The 25345-nt window shown below is 43.9% G+C and overlaps 1 long non-coding RNA gene across 1 annotated transcript; it reads left to right on the forward strand.

Moving 5' to 3' along the window:
• Nucleotides 1–1176: 1176 nt before the first annotated feature.
• Nucleotides 1177–24469, forward strand: LOC111768882 (uncharacterized). The gene is made up of 3 exons (XR_002801495.2): nt 1177–1411; nt 3520–3572; nt 23938–24469. It is a non-coding gene; the product is annotated as an uncharacterized lncRNA (long non-coding RNA).
• Nucleotides 24470–25345: the final 876 nt, after the last annotated feature.

The raw sequence follows: 25345 nt of genomic DNA on the forward strand, positions 1-25345 counted from the left end.
TCTCTACCACACTATCCTTAAGCCTCACCTCCCAGGAACTCTCTCTAGACCCCTTGATATCCAGAACAAGGGAGGCTGAGCCATCCTCTTCCCAACTCACGCCCCATTTTCTCTCTTGTCCTGGTGAACGATCTCCCCTGTGGATGCTACTCTTTCCCATGGAAGGTGGGCCTTGCCAGCTTCCGTGGGATAACTGTATAAAGATTCAACAGGTAAGACGAGCATCTGATCAGTAAGAAATACACACACGTGGCAAATAGTATGTATTTCCTTTTACCAGCTATGTACTCAGCAAAGTGAGAGAAAGAGAAGGGATTGGTCATTCTGACTCACTCTCTATTGGGCCTCTCATTATCGGGGACCATGTCTTGGGGCCCCATCCAGGAAGAGGGGGTGGGGGAGAATGCTCATACAACTATAAAATTCTTTTTTTTTATCAAAGGTTGACACCTGAGCTAACATCTGTTGCCAATCTTTTTTTTTCTTCTTCTTCTCTCCAAAGCCCCCGGTACACAGTCGTATATTCCAGTTATAGGTCCTTCTGGTTGTGCTATGTGGGACACTGCCTCAACACGGCCTGACGAGTGGTGCCATGTGTGCACCCAGGATCCGAACCCATGAAACCCCGGGCCGCTGAAGCAGAGCGCACGAACTTAATCACTTGGCCACGGGGCCGGCCCCTATAAAATTCTTCACATTATTACAACTTTCTTTTTTCTTTACATTGTCTTAACTTTTTTTTCCTCGCTGATTCAGTGGTGCTAGGACCAGGCCTGTGACTATGGGTGCCAGAAGCAGGGATATTCCCTAAGCAAGAAACTGTAGCTATAACTTTATTTATTTATTTATTTAATGTTTTTTTTTTTTTTTTTGAGGAAGATTAGCCATGAGCTAACTACCGCCAATCCTCCTCTTTTTTGCTAAGGAAGACTGGCCCTGAGCTAACATCTGTGCCCATCTTCCTCTACTTTATACGTGGGATGCCTACCACAGCATGGATTGCCAAGCGGTGCCCTGTCTGCACCCAGGATCTGAACTGGTGAACCCTGGGCCACCGAGAAGCAGAGCGTGTGAACTTAACTGCTGTGCCACTGGGCCGGCCACATGTAACTATAACTTTAAACCTTTATGTCAGAATCCCTAGTGGCCTGATGGGGTGGATTGTGACTTCACCCCATCTGGAAAAATTGGCATTTACAGTGAGTGCAGCTCTGTTGCCTAGTGGTCAGGACAGCCCACTAGTTGTGTGTATGTAACCCCATGCTATTTATGGGAGTGGACTGAGCTGGAGGTACTTGCTAGGTTGGTATTTCTGCCAGCAGTCTGGACCAGCACAGTAGCCAAACCTAACATCCCTTCCAAAGGTGGAAAATAAATGATAAATGGAGAGAAAGAGAAATAGTAGCTGAGGGTAAGTGAATGAGCAAATGAGCTATGCAACCAGAGGAATCTGTATTACAATGGTGCCTAATAGCAGCTCAGAGCAGGAAATGATATTTTCTTTTGACTCACTTCAGATGCCCCAAGGGGTTAAGCCATATGTTACTAAGATCACTCCTGCTTTTGGAATCTGATGAGGTTGAATGGAAGTCTGCAAACTGGGTGGCATTACTCTGGAAGACATTTTGGTCAGATGATATGATGATGAAGTCGATCGATTTTTAGTGACTGAGACTCTAATAATGTGCCAGTATCATTTGACTTTTATTTTTCAGGTTATATGCATTACCGTACTGTGCTATACAGTGTGTACACTGTGTGTACATACAGTGTGTAAACACTGGTGTTGTTAAGATTCAACTATGTTATGTGGACACGCCATGATAATACTGATATTGATGATCAAATGCACCAGCAGACTGAGTGAAATCTTCCTCAGGATGTAACACTGATAGAAAGTGTCTGGCCTGAGCAAGAACTGGATCCATCTAAGCACCAGCTAATTTCCTTGCTAAATAGAATAATTTTGCACAAGTTTACTGTAAGTTACAAACTGTAGTAGAGCAACAGGTAATCAAATCAGTATAGAAATATGAAAATATTTGCAAAGGCTTTTGGAATGGATTCGTTGTTTCTTTAGATCTATCGCTACCTCACGCTGACTCCTCCAAGTGTTAGGTATATTCATACTGATACTATTGCTGTATCTGTGCTATAAATGCTATACTAAATGTAGATACTCAGACAAATATGATCATTTTGCTGTGAGAGCGCCTTGGTCAAAGTCTGGAGGAGGCCTGTGTATTGAAGAATTAACCTTACCCAAAGGAGACCCGTCCCTTGCCCTCAGCTCCTGGGAGGTGGTCTCTAAGCCCTTGGAATGTCCTGCTTGTCCTGTCTTTGTTTACCTGGGGGTTTTGGGCCACGCTGGGTCCTCTAACATAATGTAATTTATGATGGGGCTTTGGGTTAGGTGGTATCAGCTTGCCTTCTGGAGGGGCTGGAGACTAAAGTCAGCATGTGGTTGGTCACATAGTCAACTATATCCATATGATCAAGCTCCAATAAAAACTCTGGCTATCAAGGTTCAGGTGAGCTTCCCTGATTGGTAATATTCAGTATGTATTGTCACACATCATCATCAGGAGACATTATGGCTGTCCATGGCTCCACTGGGAGAGGACAACTGGAAACCCCACATTGGAACTCTCCTGGGCTCTGCCTCACGTACTCGTCCCCTGGCTGATTTTAATCTGCATTCTTTCACTGTAATAAGCTGTAACTGTGAGTACAACAGCTTTCAGTGAGTTCTGTGAGTGTTTCTCACGCTCACAAATTACTGAAACCAAGGGTAGTCTTGGAGACCCCAGAACTTACAATTGGTGTCAAAAGTGAGCGTGGTCTTGGCGGCTTCTTAACCTGCAGGGGCACGTCAACTTTCTGCACGGTAAAACCTACCTATTCTGAGCTGTCACTCAGGCTCTACTCTTAGCCAGGGCTAAGCTAACGGCAGACAGATTACCTCCTGTCCTAGGCCAGCTACTGAAATTTCACAAAGGCTTTGAAGACTCCAACTCGATGGAGTGGTTGAAGGTAGGGCTATTTGTCTACATTTGACTGTGGAAGAAGCAACATACTGGGGCTTTACGTGACAACAGGTGGACAGTTGCCAATTTCACCCAAGGCAGGCTGGGTCCATGCACACACTGTGTACAGGACAAAACATTAACCAAGTTCCTTATTTGGATTGATTAACTTTTAAAACACATTTGCACATTGAATAGGGCATGCTGGCCAGCTAAGATACTTGTGGACAACACTAAACATGTCCTGACAGTAAAAATGGAAGCAACTATTTTCACAGAAGACTCACTGAGTGCTGGCCGCTGTACAGGACTTCCTCACTTAATCCATGCAACAGTCCCGCTAGTGTGCCCTACTTAGTCTTCCTTTGCAGAGGGAGGTGCAGGCAGAGGGAGCTTTAGTAACTCGCTCAAAGGCCCACTCCAGAGCTCACACCCATGGGCACTATGCTTCTCACCTTCCTTACATTGTGATGCCTTGTTTATTCTGTTTCAGTTGGAGAGATCACAGTTAACCAGAACAGAGAGAGGCACCTGGATGTCAATAAGGTACTCAATCTATCTGCTTTAAAATGCAGGAAACAAATATCTGTTGATTGAGTGACAGGAGGAAGCGCAGCCCCTGCCCTCAAGGGGAGGGAGGTCAATGTGGGGTGGGGACAGTGGGAAAGCAACTGGTCTTTTGAGATTTATTTGCCAGGTTCTTGACACACAGGATTTTATTTAATCCTTTTAATCCTAGGAAGGATCATTAACTCTTGTTATAGATGAAGTAACATTAATTTCAGGTTACAAACCCTGTCTAACTAAAGGTATATTATAGGCTGAGTTGTATATATTGCATTATAGGCCAAAATTTATATAACGAAGATGTAACCCCCAGTACCTCAGAACTGTGACTGTATTTGGAGATTGGGTCTTAAAGAGGTAATTCAGGTTGAATGAAGTCATTAGGATGGACTCTAATGCAATATGACTCCTGTCCTTATAAGAAGAGGAAACTTACACACAGACACAAAAAGAGGAAGACCATGTGAAGACATAGGGAGAAGACAGCCACCTACAAGCCAAGAAGAGAGGCCTCAGGAGAAACCAACCCCACAGACAACTTGATCCTGGAGTTCCAGCCTCCAGAACTGTAAGGAAATAAGTTTCTGTTGTTTAAGCTACCCAGCCTGTGGTATTTTGTTATGGCAGCCTTAGCAGATGAATACAAGGTACAATGGAGATTCATCACCAGGTAAAACTAATTCCAAAGCCCTGGCTGGCCCTCTCTCTGTATCATGGAAAAGATCAGCCAGTGATATGGGAGGCAGCCAGGCAGGAGACAAATGAGCGATGTGCAGAGTGACTCATTGTGGTGGGAGGGAGTGGTGGGCAGGGGTGAGGGTCAGCAAAGGCCTCCTGAAAGAAGGGAGCGTTGAGTTGGGTAGGGTAATTCGGGAAAGACACAAATGGGCAGAGGAGAAGGAGGGGGCATTCCAGGCCACAGGGCCACCGATTTTGCTGGATACCAGGGCCACCATCCCTGCTGTCTGGATGGATGTTTGGCCAGCCAAGCACACATGTGGACAAAGCACTGAGGAATGTTGGCCCCTACTGAGCGTGAGGAGATGGTCTGTAAATCAGGAGTCTTTTATGGACGACTTCTTCCCCTGAAGCCCCAGCAGATAACCAAGAACAGAGAGGCCGGCAGCTTCTCATATTTATTAAGAGGCAGAGAGTGCAAGAAGGAGGGACCAGGAGGCACTGGCAGAAAAAGGACAGTTAACCCTAGAACTCTGGACCTTGGAGAAAGAAAGCTGAGAACAAACCCGCCACAGGGTTGAACACAGAGCATGGGAACGAGCAAGGGGAGGGGTCCCAAGTCTGACACACAATGTATCAAATATAATAAGTCCTGTGAGGCCTATCAAATCCCCTGTTACCCCAACCCCACACTATGCCAAATAGTAAAAGCAGATGTTTTGCAAACTGGTAACAACTCAAAAGTCTTTTCTTGTGATTGGCAAGAGAAAGGGGGAGACTGCTGAGAGGGGTGGAGAGAGAAGACTTTTGGGAAAGGTCCAAATATTAGTGCACCAGAAACCCTACCCTGAGCTCCTCCAACAATAGAAAAAGAGGGATTCAATTTAGCTTGGGCAAGGAGAGAAGATCTATTGTAACATGGAAGAAATTCAAACGCGATAGGAGAACAAAGCAACATTTCAAATTGCTGTGATTTATCCAGCGTGACCCATTTTGTTCAAATACCAAGCTGACAGGGCCAATTGCAATACTTCATGGTGGGAGGGTGGGGTAGAAGGTCCCCCGTTATGCCTTTGGAAATTCAGTCTCTCCATGCCTGATCCTGAGCCTTTGCCCTTCTTCTCAGTGAAGGAAACGCTCCCAGCCCCATAACTTCCATCACATTCTTGGTGGGCGTAATCACCAGGGGCAGCACAAGCTCTCTAAAGTAGCCGTGGTATTGTCTTCAGCCTAAAGGCAGCATCCACAGAGCAGCACGTGTCCATTCCACCTGGTGGCCTTGCAAGGAAATGCTGGCACATGCACACTGCTCGAGTCCTGGCCAGTAGAAGAGTCTAGGGCTCTGGAAGAGGCTAGGGTGGGAGTCAGGTGGTTTGGGTCTAGGCTTGAGGCAATTCATTGACCCTCTTGCTTTATTTTCCTGACTTCTCCCATGGGGAGGACATTATACAAGTTCTGTGCTCTTTTATTTTTGGCGTGATAGGCAAAAAACTGTACATAGTTAATGTATTCAACTTGATGAGTTTGGAGATAAGAACACATTCTTGAAACCATCATCACAATCTCTGACATAAAAGTATCCATCATATCCAAAAATTTCCTTCCACCTTCTTTATTATTATTTTGCAGTAAGAACACTCAACATATCTTAGCAAATTTTTAAGCATACAATACAGTATAACTATTATTAACTATTGGCCCTGTGCGGTAGATCACTTGGAATTATTCATCTCGCATAACTGAAATTTTATACCCTTTAACTAATATCTCCCTGTTTCTTCCTCCCCCCAACCTCTGCTGGCCACCATTCTTCTCTCTGCTTCTATGAGTTTACTATTTTAGATTCCTCATATAAGTGGTGTCATGTAGTATTTGTCCTTCTGTATCTGGCTTATTTCACTTAGCATAATGTCTTCCAAGTTCATTCATGTTGTCACAATTGGCAGGATTTCCACCTGTTTTAAAGCTAAATAATATTCCTTTGTGCGTACATACCACTTTTTCTTCATCCATTTGTCTGCTGATGGACGTTTAGGTTGCCTCCATGTCTTGGCTATTATGAATGATACTGCAATAAACATGGGAGTGCACATATCTTTTTGAGATCCTAATTTCAGTTCCTTTGAATATATACCTAGAAGTGGGATTGCTGGATCATATGATAATTCCACTTTTAGTTTTTTGAGGATCCTCCATACTGTTTTCCATAGTGGCTGCACCAATTGACATTCCCACCAACAGTGTACTAGGGTTCTCTTTTCTTGCCAACATTTGTTATCTTTTGGGTTTTTTGATAAGAGCCATCCTAACAGATGTGAGGTGATATCTCATTGTGGTTTTAATTTTGCATTTCCCTGATGATTAGTGATGGTGAGCACCTTTTCATGTACCTATTGGCCATCTGAATGTGTTCTTTGGAGAAATGTCTATTCAGTTCCTTTGCAAAGTTCTGTGTACTTTATAGAGTTGCTCATTCCTTCATTTATTTTGCCCATGTACACTGTGGTGGACCCTGGGGTACAGCTGGGAGCACCACAACATCCCTGTTTGCATGAACTTATCTTTGAGGACATGGGCAGTGAGGAGACAGACGATGAGTGAACAAATGTACCACCTGGTTATGGTGAGGGCGGAATAAGGTCATAGGTCTGGAGGATCTCTGAGCTGATTTGAGGAATGACTATGCCAGTGGGTGGCTCTGTTCTGTTGTCAGTAGAGAGCAGCTGGATGAGGAAACTCTTTGACTCCCCATGAGCAGAAATGAACTTGATTGAACACTCATCTAAAGGCAAGGAAGAACTGAACTGAAGATGATTTTATCAGTTTTGTTGTGGAATCTATTGTGATGGAATTTTGTTGAAACAACCCGATATTGTGCAAGGTATTTCAACTTCAGTGGCATTATAACTGTTCATGTTCTGGTTATATTCTTAGGCAGATTTATCATCCCAATTCTTACACTGAGAACTGCGCTCGAATCTCTAGCTTGTCATTCTTATTGATTGGAAAGGAAGTGACATTTTTTGGTTGTCTTCCAAGCTAACACAAAAAGATAATCAAGGCTTTTCTTACATAATTTCACCTAATCCTCACCTCAACCCCATGAGGTAGATTTTAGTATACAACTTTATGGATGAGTGATATTCAATAACTTGTCCAGAATTATATAGTCACTAAGTGGTAGTGTTGATATTTAAATTCTAAAGCCCTTGAGTGTTCATCTTAATAAAATCCTCACTAATTTGAGATAATGAGACTGAGAATTGAACAGCAGTCCCAGGGAAATATGTTTTTCGTCTATTATTACTTTTGGTTTGATGGTGTCTATTTTGTTCTCATTGAAACCATCTTGTTTATTTCCATTGATTTCTTGCTTTCCAGGTTGCCAGATGCCAGAAAGTTGCCTTAAGGTCTCACCTAGAAAGATCTCAAGACAGACAGAGCACTATTGTCATGTTCAAGCATCAACTTAATTATAACAATGATCTCTGTCAGCCAATGCTGACCTTAGAGTAGGCAAAATAAGAGACCATGAGTTCTTAGAAAGGAGACCCGTGGTGATGGTGAGGAAAAATGTCAGACAGGTCATATTTTCTTTCTGTGGATTAAAGTTATGAAACTCATAGGAATTTACATAAATGGGAACTATTGTAGATAAGATGTATCTGAATTTTAGAAGGTGTTGACTAAATCTCTTGGAATCATACTTGCACATTTAGGTGCTTTCATAGTAAATGGAAGTTCTTACCTCAAAATGTTAATGCCTTCCTCTAATTCTGGTATCTTAACTCTCTTTCACTCTATTGCCAAATTTCTTAAGAATAGCTGATATTCATATCATCAAATTTCTCAATGGTTTTCTCTGAAACCTGTTACGATCAGATCTTTCCCTCATGATTTTGTCACTAAGGTCCTCAATGGACAAAGCAATCAAACTATTTCCAGACTCATTCCTTTGAGCTCCCTGTGATGAAACCATACTTCCAAAAACTTTTTATTTGCTCTCAAAGACACTCCTGTGTCACCTAGATGACTAGGCAGTCCTCTTTTTGCATGGCTTCAACACAGGTTTTAGTTTCCACTGTTTAGTTAAATAACACTGGTCCTCAATAACATGGTTCAAATTTTAGTTCCTATGACACATGAATGATTGTGTAAAGTACACACTTCACTGTTGGTTCTTCAGTCCAAAAATCATTATGTAAATAATGGATATGCATCATGATTAGAAATGCACATCACGTCTTTTAAAGTCTGTGCATTCGTTATTTGGTTTATGCACAGACAGCAAAGCATGTAGTTGTGTTGCCTCCTTATCACCCAGTGATAAACCTACATAACATTTTACGAAAATAGATAATCAAAAGAGGAAATTGGCCAACAAAGATGAAAGTGCAGCAAGAAAAACCCCCAAATATGACAATGCTGGAAGTAAAATTTGAATGAAATGTAAATGGAATTATAGAAGAAATAGCTGACTATAAGAACGTTGACCTTGCAGCTTTACAAGAAACTCTAGAAGTGCAGACAGCGGAACTTACTCAAGACAAACTTCTTGACATAAATGAGTAAAATGGTTGTCATGAAAAGGATGAAGATGTCTCAGAGGAAGTGACATAAGTAAAAAGCTTCACACTAACGGAATTCTCAGAGATATGTGACAATATTGAAAGCACAATGAATAAACTGTTGGAAGCAAGGAGTGTGAAAATTCACCAAGAAGAGATACTACCTTTGTATCAAGTTATATAACTAGAAGAAGGCAATCACTCTTGACAAGTTATTTTATTTTTACCAATCAAGTAAAACACTTTAATTCTCAAAGCTTCAAGCATTTTAAGTTATAGTATATTAAATGAATATTTGTTTTACTCCTTTTCATTTTGCTACACATTTATAGCTTTCAATAAGAGATTTTAATGTTTTGACAAAAATTTTTAAAGGTCGCACAACAATCGTAATTGATTACTGAGATTGTTTTGCATGATTTCAGCTTCCCTAGTTATCTTTATGGCCCTGTACTACCATGCAAAGGAAGGACTGCCTGTATTAGGCACTTCTGAGTTACCATGACTATGATTTTACACATTACCTTGACCTCAAGCCATCCTCTTCTCCTGCATTCCTGAGTTCAGCTACAGTGAGTAGGCGACTGGGCAGCCAATAAATGTGCCTGTCCTTTTCTATTTGCCCCCTTGTCTAAGCCATCATAGACTCTTCCACCTCCCTCCCCATGCTTGTAATTAGCCCCAAGTCCTATCCAGTGTACCTCTTAAATTTGGCTTGAATCTGACCCTCCTCTCCATTCCCATTGTATGGCTTTAGTTTAAGTTCTTATTGTCACTCACCTGCAACCACTTCCTAATTGTTCTTCCATCGACAGTCTATAATTTCTCTACAGTACACCCTTCACACAAATGCCAGAGCTATTGATCTGCAAAAGGAATCTGGCCACATTACTCTACTTTGAAAAAACTACTACTGACTGTCTGTTGTCCTTAATGAGCAGAATTTCTCCACATTTCTCAAAGAAGTCCTGCCCCTTTCAGCCTCCACACCTTTCCTTGTGATATTGCTCCTTCTGAGCTGCCTTCTCTCTCTTCTTTTCTGGGCTAACGCCACTTACATTTTAAGATCCATTGTGACTGTTTCCTACCCTAGCAAAAGTCTTTCAAGTGTCACCTAGTTTAGTTACTGCTTTTTCTGTGGTTCTATAATGCTTTATTTGTAGTTCTATGGTGCACCTGTCATGGAATAACATATTTATTTGTATACCCATATTTTCTACTAGACTATAACTTCTCAGGGTGAGAATTTTATCTTATTCCAAGCTTCAGTGCAAGAAAACAATAGCAGCAACAGCATCAATATCAGTAATACGATTAAAGAGAAAGAGTTGCAATGGAAAAACAATAACAAAATAGTGGCTGCATATGATCTTGGTAGACTTAATAATTGTAAAAGAATGTACTAGAAGACTTTCAACATGGATATATTTCTATTAAACTGCTAACCAGTGATGGGCATGCTCTATGTGATAAATTTAGCTGAGTTAGTCTTTTAGACATCTCCAATAGACTCAATTAACTAATAGATGTTTCTACAAAACAATTGGATAGTTTGGTTATCAGGAGGCATGTTGAAGCTTAAACACACCTCTCCGGAATCAGGCCCTAGGTGGGTAAGCCCATTCTCCTCCCTGCGACCTCCTCTTTCAGAAGATTCCTCTCTGGGAGCCCCTCTGTGAACAAGGTCTGACCCGCAGTTCCTGCCAGGGAGTGTCCTGGGACATGTTTATGTGGTACAAGCAAAGGAAAAGCAGAGAAACGCATTCCTGTCTGTTGCTCAGAATATAAATCTGTCATAGGAGCCCTCCAAAGACAGTTTGGCCAAGGAGTAATGAAGTGAGGGAATCTATGGGTGACCAGGGATAACACAGTCAACTCCAAGTAGTTCAGTATGATTAGGGAATTAGCAAGGACCCAGGCCAGCTGGGGAGAAGAGATGCGTCAATTTCCCCTGCCGTGAATGAGCGGGGGATCAGCCTACCCACAGAAGGGAGGCGCTGTTCTCTAAAGCTGGCTCTGAACTAAGCCGTGGGCCTTTGAAGATGAAGTCAGCGTTGACAAAGAGGGCAGTGGACAGAATCACAAAGGGCTCTGTCTGCATATTGGCTGGGAACACAGGCTGTGGCTACTACAGAGCCACTGGCACAGGGTGGCAGGTAAGGAATTGCTCCAGTTCGTGGCTCAGCTTCAGTGTTAGCACTACGTGGGGAGTCCAGGAACACCTGTCACCTTGGACACAACCACCTTTATGTTCTAGGGTTTGTTTTCTGCTGGGACCAAATCACCAAAAATATTTTTGGTCACATGTATAATGTTAATAACAGTGCTTCAAAAACATTTTTTAGTTTGCCTAGCGCTTTCATACGTAATTCTCTCTTGAGTCTCACAATAACCCAGTAAAGTAGGCAGGAAGCAAGGGTGGACACCAGCCTCAAACTTTTTAAAACTTCACTTATTTTTTCTTTCTGCAAAATATCACGTTTTCATTGAAGAAACTTCAGAAAATACAGGTGCGTGTTAAGAAAAAAATTTCAGTTACCTGTTATCCCCTCACAAAGCTGTGAGTTCTTTCATTTTTATATACAACTTCACATCCCATTTATGTACTGTTTTGAAACTTGTAACATATCACTTTTTAATTTTTAGTAATTAATTATGAAAGTACTTACATATCAATGAATACACAATTACTCAATCTTTTTTAATATCTGCCTATACATACTATTCTATTATATTGATGCACTTTGATTAATTTAAGCAGCCCCCTTGTGCTGGATATTTTCAATGTTCATTGCTGAAAATAATTGTTAAAATTGTTTTTATGTATTAATAAATCAAATCAGTTATTATGTTATTGTATATAAACATAAAATAACTGTACAATTAGTAAAATAGTATCACATTAAATAAATACTTAATATCTGAAATAATAATGAAGTTATCATCCTTGTGACTAACTCATCAGGCACATCCACGGTTATCTCCTGGGCCTTTTAAATCAGGTTGATTCTGCATTGACGCAGGTGTTCCAGAGCCTGCAGTCCATGAAAATGAACCTCTGGTATTTCTGTCCTCTTTCTGAAGTTACAAACCATCTCTCTGAACCCACTATTGTTTCTCCTCCTTAGTCAATTTCAGCTGCCACTCAGCTTCCAGCAGTTTCAACATTAATTCAGAAACCAATTTCTTAACTGTCAAGTATGCCAAGCATTATGTTATACTAGTGCAAACGATACAAGCACAAGAGTGGGTCCCTGCCCTCAAATTGCATGCAGTTCAGCTGAGAATACAAACAAGCAAAGGATGATTATAGTATGATTTGCAAGTTCTCAGATGTAGGGAAGACACCGGTGCTGTATGGTTCCAGAGAGAAGCCTTTAACCCAGACTGAGGAGTTAAAGAAGCTGCTCAGGCAGACGATGGGGCGTGTGCGCTGCGTCTGCAGCAATGACTGTCATAACTGACAGCCCGGACGTGGAGGGGGATAGGGTAGGGAGAGGAGACGCTACAGGCAGAGGAAGCTGTATTCCCTCTGTTCCAAAGGAGATGTAAGGATGACCCACTCTGTGATGAGTCAGTAAGAGCGCATCTAGCCCTTGTAGGTGATTCTGGGTGTCTGAGCCCAGATGAATAGCATCCCAGTATGTGAAAAGGACCTGATCATGTGATTTATCTCACTGTTGGTAATGGTTCAAAAGTTTCAAGGATATTTGAAAGGGTCAAGTTATATACTTATTTTTGTTAAATGGGGCAAGAATTATTTTAAGAAACTTCATAGTAATAGAGTTGTGTTAACCCTTGGTTAATGCCAGAACATATTATTAAATAGGTGATTGGCTGGCATTTGGAAAATCGTGTGGCGACTTCCAGTTGTCAGTATAGGTTCAACAGGAACATGTTACACCACACTACTCTCATTTCTTTTTTATCCAGGGTTACGTGGATAGCACATCTTCAGCCAAGTTAGAGGATTCTGATTTCAGCAATGCATTGGGTAGAACATTTTGTGCTGTTCTTGTATAAAAGACACAAAATGTTAAAGTGGAAGGGAAGCATGGAAGAAAGAGATGAGGCTGTGAAAACGAAATAGCTGCAACCTTACATTGTCTTAATAGCTGCTTATAGTTCCTCTTAGGGATGACTTGGTCATCTTGCTCTTCATGGCAGTCAAATTGCATCTGAAGCAGTGGATTTTACTGTACACACCACGCTTGAGAAGGAATGCAGACGTGCCAGTGCTTGGAGATGAGGAATGTGGATACAGAGCCACATATGGAAAGTAATGGGATTATTGGTCATGAAGAAGAGACACATAGAGAAGAGGATGTCAGTCTGAATTTTGGGGCTTCTTAGAACTGTCAGTTGACGTTTTTCATCAGTTCTGAAAAATTCTCAGTCATTTGTGTCTTTAAATATTGTTTCTGCCCCTTTTCCTCCTTCTGGGACTTCAATTAACTGACTATTTTGCCATGAAACCTATCCATTTGGGCTTTTATTTGTGGTTTTGCAGTATAGAACTTCCACTTGATTTTATGTTATTTTTTGTATGTTCAGTTCTCTGATGAAATTTTCAATCCTGTCTCTTATCTTCTTGGACACAGAAAGCATTGTTATTTAAAACTCTTTATCAAATAAGTGCAGTAACTGGACACCCTATAGACTGATTCTATCTTCTGTTGTTTCTAATTATTATAGATCATTTTGTCTTACAGCTTTGTATACCTAGTTTTTTTTTTTTTTTTTTTATCGTGTTCTCAACGTTGTACCAAAAAATTATTTGTGGAAAAAATGGTAAGACTAAAGATGATGTTATCTCTCTCCAGAAAGAGTTTTTGTTAGTTCTGCCAGAAGCCAGGGAAACTAGCAATTACGGATCACCTTAATCTAGCTTTATAGCTTGAGATTTTAAGGGCCATTCAGATGACTTGAAGCTGCCCATGTCAGGGCTGGTTTATTTCTGATTCACCTTTATTTCTAGGGTATAGTTCCTTAGGATTACAACCTAAAATATCGGGGGTTTATTAGCTCCCTGTCACTCCCCTTTGGCTGGCTCTGGAATCCAACTCTTGTCTGTTTAGCCACATGAGGCTAAAAACCAGGGGAGTACTGCTTAGCCCCACTACACCTCATCCAGCATCAACATCTGCTCTCAGGGAAAAACCAATCCCTACCGAAATTACCTCTCTAGATTCCCATTTTATCCTGGATTTTGGCCTGGAACTTCTTCATTACGTCAGCAGCTCTTAAAACCACTGTTCAACTCCTCTACTTATTTTCAGTAGGAGGGTTGGTCCTAATTACCAAGTGTGTAATTACTAGAAGCCATTAAGTGAGAGAATAGATTTGTTCTGTTTTGTCCAGTGGCCGGATGAAGTCTGATGCATGGAATTTACAAAGAGGCCAATTTTTACTAAACCCAAGGAATAACTTCCTAGCAATTATCCTAACAGTAATAAAATGGGCTGCCCATGAAACTGGGATCTCTCTGTTATGTCTTAGTTACAACAATACTTTACCAACATTTCTTCTGTAGAATCTCTAGTGGCAGAGAAAAGGGACCTTGTATTTTGGGGGAGTGTATAGGTGTGGGTCACATGACATTTCTTTGAGGTGACCTGAACTGAGGAGTATCTCAACCAAACCTAGCCTGAACAGAACTCTAGATTTCTCCCCCATCTCGGCAATGGCGCCAACACCCACTCAATGTTCAGGCCTTAAATCTGGGAGTAGCCTTCATTACACTCTTTCCCTCATACTCCATATCTGGGTCAGTAATAAGAATTGTCAGTGCTCTTCCAAAATATATCCTGGACCTGATCACTTCACTTCTTACTGTCTTTAGGTCCATAATCCTAACCTAAACCACTAGATTAGTTTATAAGGCTTCCATAACAAAGCACCACAGACTGGGGGGCTTAAACAACAGAAATGCATTATCTCACAGTTCTGGAGGCTAGAAGTCTGAGATCAAGGCATCAGCAGGGTTGGTTTCTTCTGAGGCCTCTCTCCCTGGCTTGCAGATGGTCATCCTCTTGCTGTGTCTTCACATGGTCTTCTCTGTACATATCTGTGTCTTAATCTCCTATTCTTATAAGAACACCAGTCATAGTGGATTTTGGTCCACTCTAATGACCTCATTTGACCTTAGTTGCATCTTTAAAGACCCTATCTCCAAGCACAGTCATCTTCTGAGGTACTGGGGGTTAGAATTTCAACATATGAATTTTGACGGGTCACAACTCAGTCTGTGATGGCCACCATCTTTTCTTGCTTTGACCTCAGCAACAGCCTCCTTCCTTTTCTTTCAGCTTCATCCCCTGACAGCCCCAAAGTCTAACATCCACACAGCAGCCAGAGTGATTTTTCTGAAGTGCAAATTATACCACACCATTCCTGTGCTGAAAACACTACAATGGCAAACAGAATAAAATTCACATGTAGATCCACAGGCCTCGTTGGCTTCGCCCTTACCGGTCTCTCTGACCTCACCTCCCACCTAAGAGTCGCTCAACATCTGCTTCCCTGGCCGTCTGTTGTCTCTTGAGACATTCTGGGTGTGTTTTCAGGAACTTTGTCTGTGCTCTCTTTTCTGCTTGGGAAGTTCCTCCAATCTTGCATGGCTGCCTTTTTTTTGGTCATTTCCTCAGTGGGCCTTTTTCATGCTCTAGCTAAAGCAACAACACACCCTCCGCCACCACCTTCTGTCACATATCCCTCCTTTATTTTATTCCTATTACTTCTAAAAGTCTGAAATTGGAATGTGTATTGTTTACATGCTTATTACCTACCTTGAACTCTGGAATGAAAGTTCCTTGAGGACAGGAACCCCGCTTGTCTGGGACACTGCTGTCCCCCTTGTCTGATCCAGTGCCCGCCCTAAGAGATGCTCAAGGAATGTTGGTTCAGTCACTGATTTCAAGAGCACAGAGACTCAGAAACTTCTCCCTTTCCTCTCAACATTGTAGTAAAGTTAATTATGATGAGCCCTTTTTTCTCCTGTAAATACACTTATCTCCTGACATGAAGTGCACATCTCTGGGGGCTAAACAAATCCATATTCAAAAAGCTTGGAGTAGAGAATGATTAGATCTGAAGTGGCAGATGGCCTTCTACCTGTGTAGCAGCACCGATTACTTGGAAGTGGTTGAGAAGGCTTTTGAGGCTCCGCTTGAGCTCGTTGGGAGAATCATGATTGATTAGCAATGTCTGCCATTGGCGTTCCATGGGAGAGCAGAGGCTCATATGCTGAATGCCTGCTGCCTGTAGGCTAAATAGTGTCCATAGCACGTGCTGATGTACCAAGAGCTTGTTCTATGCTCAGTCTTCAGTGGCGCTTCAGGTAGAACTAAAGACTAAAATATTCTACAAGTATAGATTCATAGAATCATGGCGTTCCTTTAAAATTATGTTAATCGGAGAATGAAACTTCAATAGAACTTGATATATGCTGTCCCCTAACTACATGAAGGTAAATAAATTTAAGCATTTGACATTAATGACTAAAAGTTGTAACATATTTTTAAAAATAGAGTTTCTTCAACTTATTCTGTAAACCCACTCACATTTTCTATCTTCACTTGGCTGTCACTTGGCTGATCAAGGATTTCTTTCAAATATGCACCAAAAATCACTTTTGAGCTCGAGAACATGCCCTCTTGTTATTTTTCCTTTTTTTGTGAGGAAGATTGGCCCTGAGCTAACATTTGTGCCAATCTCCCTCTATTTCATATGTGGGATGCCCCCACAGCCCGGCTTGATGAGCAGGGTGAAGGTCCATGCCCAGGATCCAAACCCATGAACCCCAGTCGGCAGAATCGGAGCATGCTAACTTAACCACTATGCCACCTGGCAAGCCCTCTCTTGTTGAGTTTTTAATGAAAATAGAGTATAATTTCTTGTCTTCATTCATGAATTCGAAAGTTGGCACACATCCTCTGACCATCCACTCTGTATCGGTGCTTCAGGGGTGCAGAGGTGAAAGAACGTTGCTGTGCTTTCTGCAAGTTCCCAGTCCAGTGGTGGAAAGACAATTCCAGGATTCTGTGGTGAGTTCTGTGCTGTGCTTGAGGTTACAGATACTGTTGAACTTGGAAACAGAAATCTAATTGCTCCTCAGTCTTCTGGTCTTCAGGCAAAATAGCACCATTTCCTTTAACCTTTCATCAAAATCACATCAGCATAATTTCCTCAAACAGACCCCATGGCCAACTTCAGCGCCGATGAGATGTAACCGCACTGCTGGGTATACTCAACCTCAGGGACATGGAGCCAACCGCAGCCCCATGAGTTCTGACTGAGCTTGAGGACTTTTGCCAAGAGAAATTCCTAAGACTGATTGAATGCTCAAATCTCAAGGCAGCCCTTCAAGATTCCTGCCACTGAAGATTATGTTTGCAGACCAATCAGCAAAATGCAGAATGAGATTATCCTGTTGGTGGTTTGGATAAGGAAAAACACATTCTTGACTGTGTAGATGAAAGTTGAGAAAACAGTCGAGCAGGGTGTTTCCCATCTGAATTCTCTGGATCCTATAATTAAGAATACCTGGGACTTTTGGAATGTTAGACATAAGCGAACAGATGCAAGCATTTTGTGCAGTAGTGGGGGGAGCATCCCACATTTTTCCAATTATTTAGCAAAGCGTAGCTCTTGGCCTCTTTGTATGAGCGTGATAATCAAAGCAGGCACTCTGCTCCTTTATGCCATTAGAGCAGTTGTCGATGAGGACATGCTATCTGGTGCTAAGACAACGGCTGGCATTTAGTTCCCAAGGATCAAGGAGAAGGCAACCTAACCTGAACCTCCTGATCTAAACAACCAGGAATGTTGTTTCCCAAAACCAGGGGCCCTCTTCCTAAAGTAAAGCCTACTGGGCCTCCTCCACCTGTGAATTTGCCTTAAAGAAGGCTGTAGGACCGAAGTCTCCACCCCTATGGGCAGCGTTATTGAATAGGCTTCTAAAAAGCAAGTCAATGAATAAATAAATGCTTAACACCATCTATTTGAATTACAGGCATATCCACATGTAGATATTCATCGTATTGGATCCCATGTGCCCTGTTTGCCCTGTGTGTTCATTTGGACATGTGTGTGCTGTATTTGTACATCCATGCCTGCATGAATCCATGTATCAGATATAAAAGCGATTTGCCTGTGGAAGAAAGGCACATGGAAGGCGGCCGGAGCAAATCAGGAGAGCTGCCAGGGTCGATCCTTTGCATAGGCCTCAGCTCTCTCTGAGTCCTGCCTCAACTCCCCATCGCCAAACCAGGTAGCACATAGCCTCACCCTGATTATGGGCCCCTGTTGGGGTTCCCATGGGAACACTATTTTATGGAGCCTTCACATTTGCCATTTACAGGTAAGAAAACAGATGCAACGAGAAATGAGAAATTTTATAGGTTGGGATTTAAACACAGGAGTGTGTGTATATATATACACACACACACTTACACACACTCACACTCATAGCTCTGATAGTATCACACTGTGCTCTAACAACACTGGTGCATCTTTTTGGATCCTCAAACAAGCCAGACCCTAATGCTCCTCCACCCGCTTTTCATGGGGCTCCTTCTCATCTTGCTGACTTGAATATCACTATTCAGAGAGGCCTTCCATGACCATATTATTCAGATTCTCTTGTTTGCTTCCTCCAAATTTATCTTAATTTGTAATTATCTTAGATTCGTCTGTTTGGTCCATTTGTGCACTGTTTGAACCTCTCTCTCCCATGAGAAGGCAAGCTCCTGACATCTGAGGTCCGGGGTCTCATCTTCCTCTGTAGCCCCAGCCCCCGCACAGGATGTTTAATGCCTGGCTGCCCAGGAAACCCCACCTCACCATCTCGCCCAGTCCGGGGCGCTCTCTAATTGCTGCCCTGATGGTCCTGTCTCTCTGACTGTGTCATTGCTGCTCTGTGGTCTGTCCCATCTGTGTGTTGCTACTCAGTAAGAGATGCTCTGATACAAACTCCCTGGCTAAAGTGTTGCTGGGGAATGGTGGTTTCATTCCTTCATTCCCTCCCTCCCTCACCCCTACAAAGTACTGAAAGCCTCTCCTGAGACAAGCACAGTGGGGGACATGAAAGACACTGATATGAATGGCGCATGGTGTGTGCCTGTCCTCAATAAGTTCACGGGCTGATGGGGGAGATGGACAGAGAGCAGACAAAGCACTCTGATAGATGCAGCCACAGGGTACTGTGTAGGCCTGAAGGATGGTCTCCTAACCTGGTCAGCGTGGGCAGGGAAGGCTCCCTGGAGGAGGGGTGCCCAGGAGGATCTTGAAGGATGAGTAGGAGTTAGTCAGCTAAAGTGGGGCTGGCCTGGAGGGTAGAATGCAGAGTGACTGGGGGAGGGAGCTCCATGTGCAAAGGTGATGTGGGGGCTAAGTGGTTTGGTGTGGTGTATAAACTCAAGAGACGGCCAGGGGCAAAGGATGGTCCTGGGAAGGCAGCATGCATCCCGAGATGGATTAAGCAATTTGGAATTCATCCTGATCACTGTGGGAATTCGCAGAAGGGTTTTAACAGGAGAGCGACATGATCAGATTTGTTTTTAAAAAGATCACTCTGGGGGCTGGCCAGGGGCCCCAGTGGTTAAGTTTGCATGCTCCACTTCAGCAGCCCAGGGTTTCACTGGTTTGGATCTTGGATGTGGACATGGCACCGCTCATCATGCCATGCTGAGGCAGCGTGCCCCATAGCACAACCAGAGACACTTGCAACTAGAATACACAACTATGTACTGGGGGGTTTTGGGGAGAAGAAGAAGGAGAAGAAAAAAAGAGGACTGGCAACAGATGTTAGCTCAGGTGCCAATCTTTAAAAAAATAAATACATAAAAATATCACTCTGGTCCACAAGGTGGGAGGGCACTGACGGCTTGTCCAGTGCTCATTCATTATTTCACTCATTCGCCCACGCAACAATCTTTATTTCGTACCTACCATAAGACAGGCACTGTGTAGGCACTGGGGGTGAACAACGATGAGCAAAACAGAGTCTCTGACTCTTAAATCTTCCAGTCTTGTGGGGAAGACAAATATGGCACCAGAAATAAATAGAGGAGTACAAGTTACGATAATGCCTCTGAAGGGGAAGGACAAGGAGATGTGGGAGCATTTGACAGGCTCCAGGAGGCTGCAAGGAGACAGGGGAGCTTGTGTTGACTCAGAGAGGATAAGGTGTTCATTGGCCCTGCATAATCTCCCAGTGGAAAGTTGTCTGGCTTTGAACAAAGGTGGTGGCAGTGGGGCAGTGGGCTTGAGGGCAGAAGGTAGGCTAGACAGATCTTAGGGAGGTAGAATCAATAGGACTTGAAGACGTTGCCAGAGGGGACAGGGGAGATGGGCGGAGGGGGAGAGAAACAAGTCGGGAATGGTCCAGGTATCTGGCCTGGGCACTCTGTGAGGGTGATGCCATCACTGGAATGTCAAACACAGGAAGAGGCAATGACTGGACTTGTCACATCTTCTAAGCACTCCTCTTGCAGACTTCATCTCATACAGATCTCGTCACAACCTTATTTGGTATCCCCCATCTGTGGAGTGCCTACTATCTGTCAAGTACTATACTAATTGCTTTGTGTCAATCCTTATAATAGTCAAATGAGGCAGGGGCTCTTCTCATATCAAGGTTCAGAGAGGCTAAGTAACATTGTTGAGGCCATACAGCTCATCACTTACAGTGTCTGGATTTGAACCCATATCTACCACTCTCTTGAGTGTGCGGCTGTCGCCACTCTGGCATGCTGAGTGTGGGGTATCTACAAGATATGTATTGCCCCCTCACATGAGCATTTCATTCAAACTGTCAGTGCCTTGACTCAGAAGCCATCCTCTAGCGCTAACATCTAATAGCAGCTGAGCACTGGCGAGCTCTCTGTCAACCCTTTATGGGCATCATTTGATTAAACACTCAAGTTCTGGTTGAGCCAGTAGGAACTTGCTAAGGGTGAAATGCAGCCGCTGCTGGAGAAGAAAGTGCAACTGTCCTACCAATTCCCGGGCCATGTGGGGAGTGCCAGCCCCTTCGGGAGGCCATTGGCCTCCAGGAGTCCCCCAGGTGTGAGCATAATAGGGAAGGGACGGAGGCTCATGTGTGCTAGGAGCCTCCGCGGCCCTCCATTCGGCGTCTTACCTCTCCTCATCCCCGCTGTCGTCTAGGAGTCCCTCTGAGGTTCTGGAGTCATTTCACAGCTAAGGAAGCTCCAGCACAGACCAGCTAAGTTCTTATTAAAGCTCTGTGACTAATGAGTGCCTAGGAAGTGAGGATTTGAATCCAGGCCTGTCTGGCTCCCCTACACAACTGGAAATGATGTGGCAAGAGGGGTGGGAGGAACTAGGAGAGTTGAGTTTGGAAAGGAAGGTCATGAGGCTTTTTGGGTGAAAGAGAAAGTAGAGGCCTCCCCGCTGAGACTCTAACAGGCAGAATTAGGAGTAAGAGCAGAACGCAGATTCAATCAGCAAACGCTAACCCTGCCATGTGCCAGGCCCTGTGCCTGGTGCTGGAATATCAGAAACGAAAACACTGTCCTTGGCCTCTTGCAGCTCACAGCCTGGGCGAACAGACGGACACGAGGCCAGGTGCTTCTTGCAGGGGCCCCATGAGCTCAGTGCAGCAGCAGGCGATGGACAGAGGGAAGATGGCCCGATTTCTCATGACTGGGCATGCCAGGGAGCACTGGGGACAGACCATCTCCTTTGAACAGGGCTTCCGTGAACAAGGAGGGTCCTGACAGATAGAGAGAGGGAGGAAGGCCATTGTAGGGAGCAGGGACAGCAGGAGCGAGGACACCGAGGGAGGAGACCGTACAAGGCATTTGGAAAGGGTGAGTGACTGCGCGTGTTTAGCAGGTGGAATCCACTTGGAGAAATGCCAGCCATGAGCCTGAAAATCTAGCCTGAAGTTGGACTGTGGGGGGCCTTGAACGTCAAGCTTCTTGAAGTAAGAGGTGTTTTGCTTTGGGCAAACTTGAAAGAGGAGCAACTAGATTTACACAGAGATGTTCACTGTTGACTGCAGCTCTTTAAGATGGTGCTGATAGGGTGACTGTGGCTGAAGTTCAAGGTCTGCTACTAGAAGAAAAATCCCAACCCCCACCCATCACAAAGAACTCACCTTGCTCTCTGGATATGCACAGCCCCGGTGCTGCAATCTTAAACAGGAGCCTGAGGTGACAACCGTCCCAGAGGGATTTGATCGTATCTCAGACCAGTGAGGACTGTCAGCTGAGTGAGGTGACAACTGAGTCAGGACGGGAAGGGGAACGTGGGGAATCAGATGTCGCAGGAGTGCCCTGGGAATCCCAGCCCATTTGGCCTTAGCCGGATGTGACAGGAGTAAAATGAATGATACCCCAACATTTTCTTTTTGATGACTATCTTGCCTTGCGTATTTATGGAGAAACAAGCACTAACATGTTTTGGCATTTTTTCAAATATTTGACTCTTGATTGCAAAAAACTGTAACAGGCCTCTTAACTTCTTAGTTAACTTCCTTAGTCAGGAAGAATGGAGTTTGTTAGAATTATTATTATTTTTTACCATCCCCTTCCAATCTGACTCTAGTGTTTTTCAAATAGTCGAAGAAAGACAAAAAAATTAAAGAAAGGCAATTGCTGGTCTTTAAATTGAAGTGCATGGAAGAATGTCTTGGGAGAAACAGCATTTAAGAGGTGAAAGATTACCATATATTTAAGTGTTTGAGCCCATCCATCTTTTAGGGCAGAAGTCTTTAATCAGGACCAATGATTATAGGGATAACGTCAAGATAAAAATCATACGCATCCTAGTATTTAAAAAAATTCTCTGCCTTGAGTCACTAATGGTAGCTTAGATTATTAGCACAGAGATCATTCTCAAGGTCTAATGGGCCCTTGCTTGGTCCACTCTCTGCCAGACCTTGGGCACTGGGCATACTTTTGTTATTCCACCTTCAGCTTGGCGTCTGTCTGTGTCTCCACAGGCACGTTAACGCGGAAGCAATCGGCTGAATTCGTCCTTAGAAGTGACTATTGCCAAGAGATTAATTACATGCTGGTCATTTTCCAGATAACCGGTTGGTTGACTAAAGTCAGAAGTTGGAGCAAAGTGGATTGAGTGTGTGGCTCTAATTTCAGTTTTCCTTTTGGGGTTGCTGTTGGGTGAGCTCTTGCTCTTATAGTCATATATCCTAGATTTTAGCGTCTGTGGCCCCTTGCTGTTTACAAAATGCTTTCCCATTCTTGCACTCATTTGTTTAATGGACATTTGTTAAGCGCTTATTATGTAGAGGCTCTGTGCTGGGTGCCGGGATACAGAAGTGACCAAGAGATGTAATCCCTTCCTAACAAAGCTTACAGTGCGAGCATTCCTTCATTCAGGCTTCATTCCCACATCCAGCAAAGGTTTGCAGGGTATCTCTCATGAACGCCGTTGATCCCAGTGCCGAGGCTGCAGGTGAGCAAAGTTCCTGCTCTCAGGCTGCTCGCGTTCTGGAAAGAGCTATAGAAGACCAACTACAGAAGATGTCGGGTTGCGATGAGAGCTATGAAGAAAACTGGGAATATAGACGTTTTTAATGAAAGAATCGCATTTCTTATCTCTTTTTGGTAAGATTAGTAAACCCATTCTAAGGATGTGAATAACCAGGCCCAGGATGCATGTAATTGCCCTGGTTCTGCAGGGAGCTGTCCTCAGACCCAGGAGGGGACCCAGCGCTGCGCTCCTCTGGTCCTCAGCTCTCTGCACTGACCCATTGCCTTTCACTATACCCTGCTCCCTTCTGCTTGGGTTCTACCAAAATGGGGAGATGTCCAGTTTAAAATCTATCTCCCACTTTCAGTAATTCCCCCAGACCTTGACTTTATTTCGAAGGATTTTGTTTATTTGTTTTTCCAGAAAGGACAACGTAAAAGTGTCGCTTCTCTTAACTTCAATATCCTCTCCTCTTTCCCAGAAGGGAGACCCAGCAGCGTGAATAAAGCTCCAAAGACCCAAAACTGATTAATGGAGAATGACTTCAGAGTCACTCCATCCGCCTCGGAGGTCTAGGTGTGCCACTCTCTGCCTATGTGACTCATCTTTCTCCCTCCTTCCCTTCTTTCCTTTTTCAGAAACTCCCACATCTGTAATGTCATTATAACAGCAGGGTTGAGGTGAAGATCACATAAGGAAACACCCGCCAGCATCCATGAAAGTGCCCTGGGCAGATGCCTACGAGGAAGGAAATGGTCATGGTGTCGTGGGAAGAACACACACTGGGGTTTGGGGGGAGGGATGGGAGACCCTGCTGAGGGACTTTCTTCTCCAAACCTGTCTGCTCACGTCACTATGGAGCCAGCAAGGGCAGACAGCCACGTGGCCGAGGAATGGGGGCAGCAGCACTTCCATCATAAGACAGAAGACGGAATGAAATGGTGATGTCAGGGCCGAGCTCTGTGCCCACCTGTGTTTCCTACGCTCCGGGCGTTCGCGAGCACCTGCATCACATTTGCCACATCAGCATTTGAAATACTTTCATTCACATTTGTACTTTAGCCACATCTATACAATAAGGGCCACAAAATCACAGAGTTTATTTCATGCATATCTCAATATATGTAATCATTCAATATTAATGATTAAATTTTAACATTTTTGAATGAATTCAATGAACAACTATGTAATTATTAAAATACGTAATTCCTGAAATCCTCATAAGCACCCCCAGAGCCACGTGGGCGACTGTCAGGTGAGCTCATCGGAGGTCCCCATCCCTGTCCTTCCGTGATCCTCCCTCTGCAGCGCATTTCCCTGGAGCTTCCTTTGTCCTTTCAAAGATGTCATCTCATTTGAGCTTTATGATACTCACAGCTGAGAGCAAGGCTGAAATTATTTTCTCTAAGGCAAAAAGGGCTCAGCGAGAGGAAATAATTTGCTCAAAGTCATGCCACTAGTTCAGGTGGGAACAGGAGGAGAACGCAGGGCTCCAGACTGCCAGCCTAAAGTGCTTTCCTGCTTCGTCTTGGATACCATCCCTCATCCCAGGACCCTGGGCCACCCACCCACTGCTGAATCCTCCCCTCCAGACGTGGCTGAGGCCTCAGAAGGCTGTCTGGACTCTCAGAGCTCAGTTGTAAATATTGGCGAGGGGTTCTCTTATCTTAGAGTCACTTTTCACTCACCCGGCTGCCAGCAGCCTAAGCATCCATCAACTTGCAGATTGCAAATCAGTGCCAAACTCGACAGCAAATCCACGAGCCTGAGCTGGGGCCCAAACAGGTCTCATCCCTGCCGGGAGAACTGCAGGGCAGCATTGGGGTGGCGCCCAGCCAAGAGCCGCCGTGGTTAAAGGGATGCTCGGGGCCCAGGCACATTGTCCGACCTCCTGTGGAGAAAGATGGCAAAGAAGGAGCCAGGGGCTGCAGGCCTGGCCAGCAAGCCCCAGTCTGAGTCACACTGGGCGAGAGAGGAGAGGAAAGCCCAGTTCTCAACTTGCTGGTCTCTCCTTCTGAACACTTCTTTTGGAGTCCTAAAGCTTTA

The sequence above is a fragment of the Equus caballus genome, chromosome 18 (genome assembly GCF_041296265.1).
Source record: "Equus caballus isolate H_3958 breed thoroughbred chromosome 18, TB-T2T, whole genome shotgun sequence".
Classification (NCBI taxonomy): Eukaryota; Metazoa; Chordata; class Mammalia; order Perissodactyla; family Equidae; genus Equus; species Equus caballus.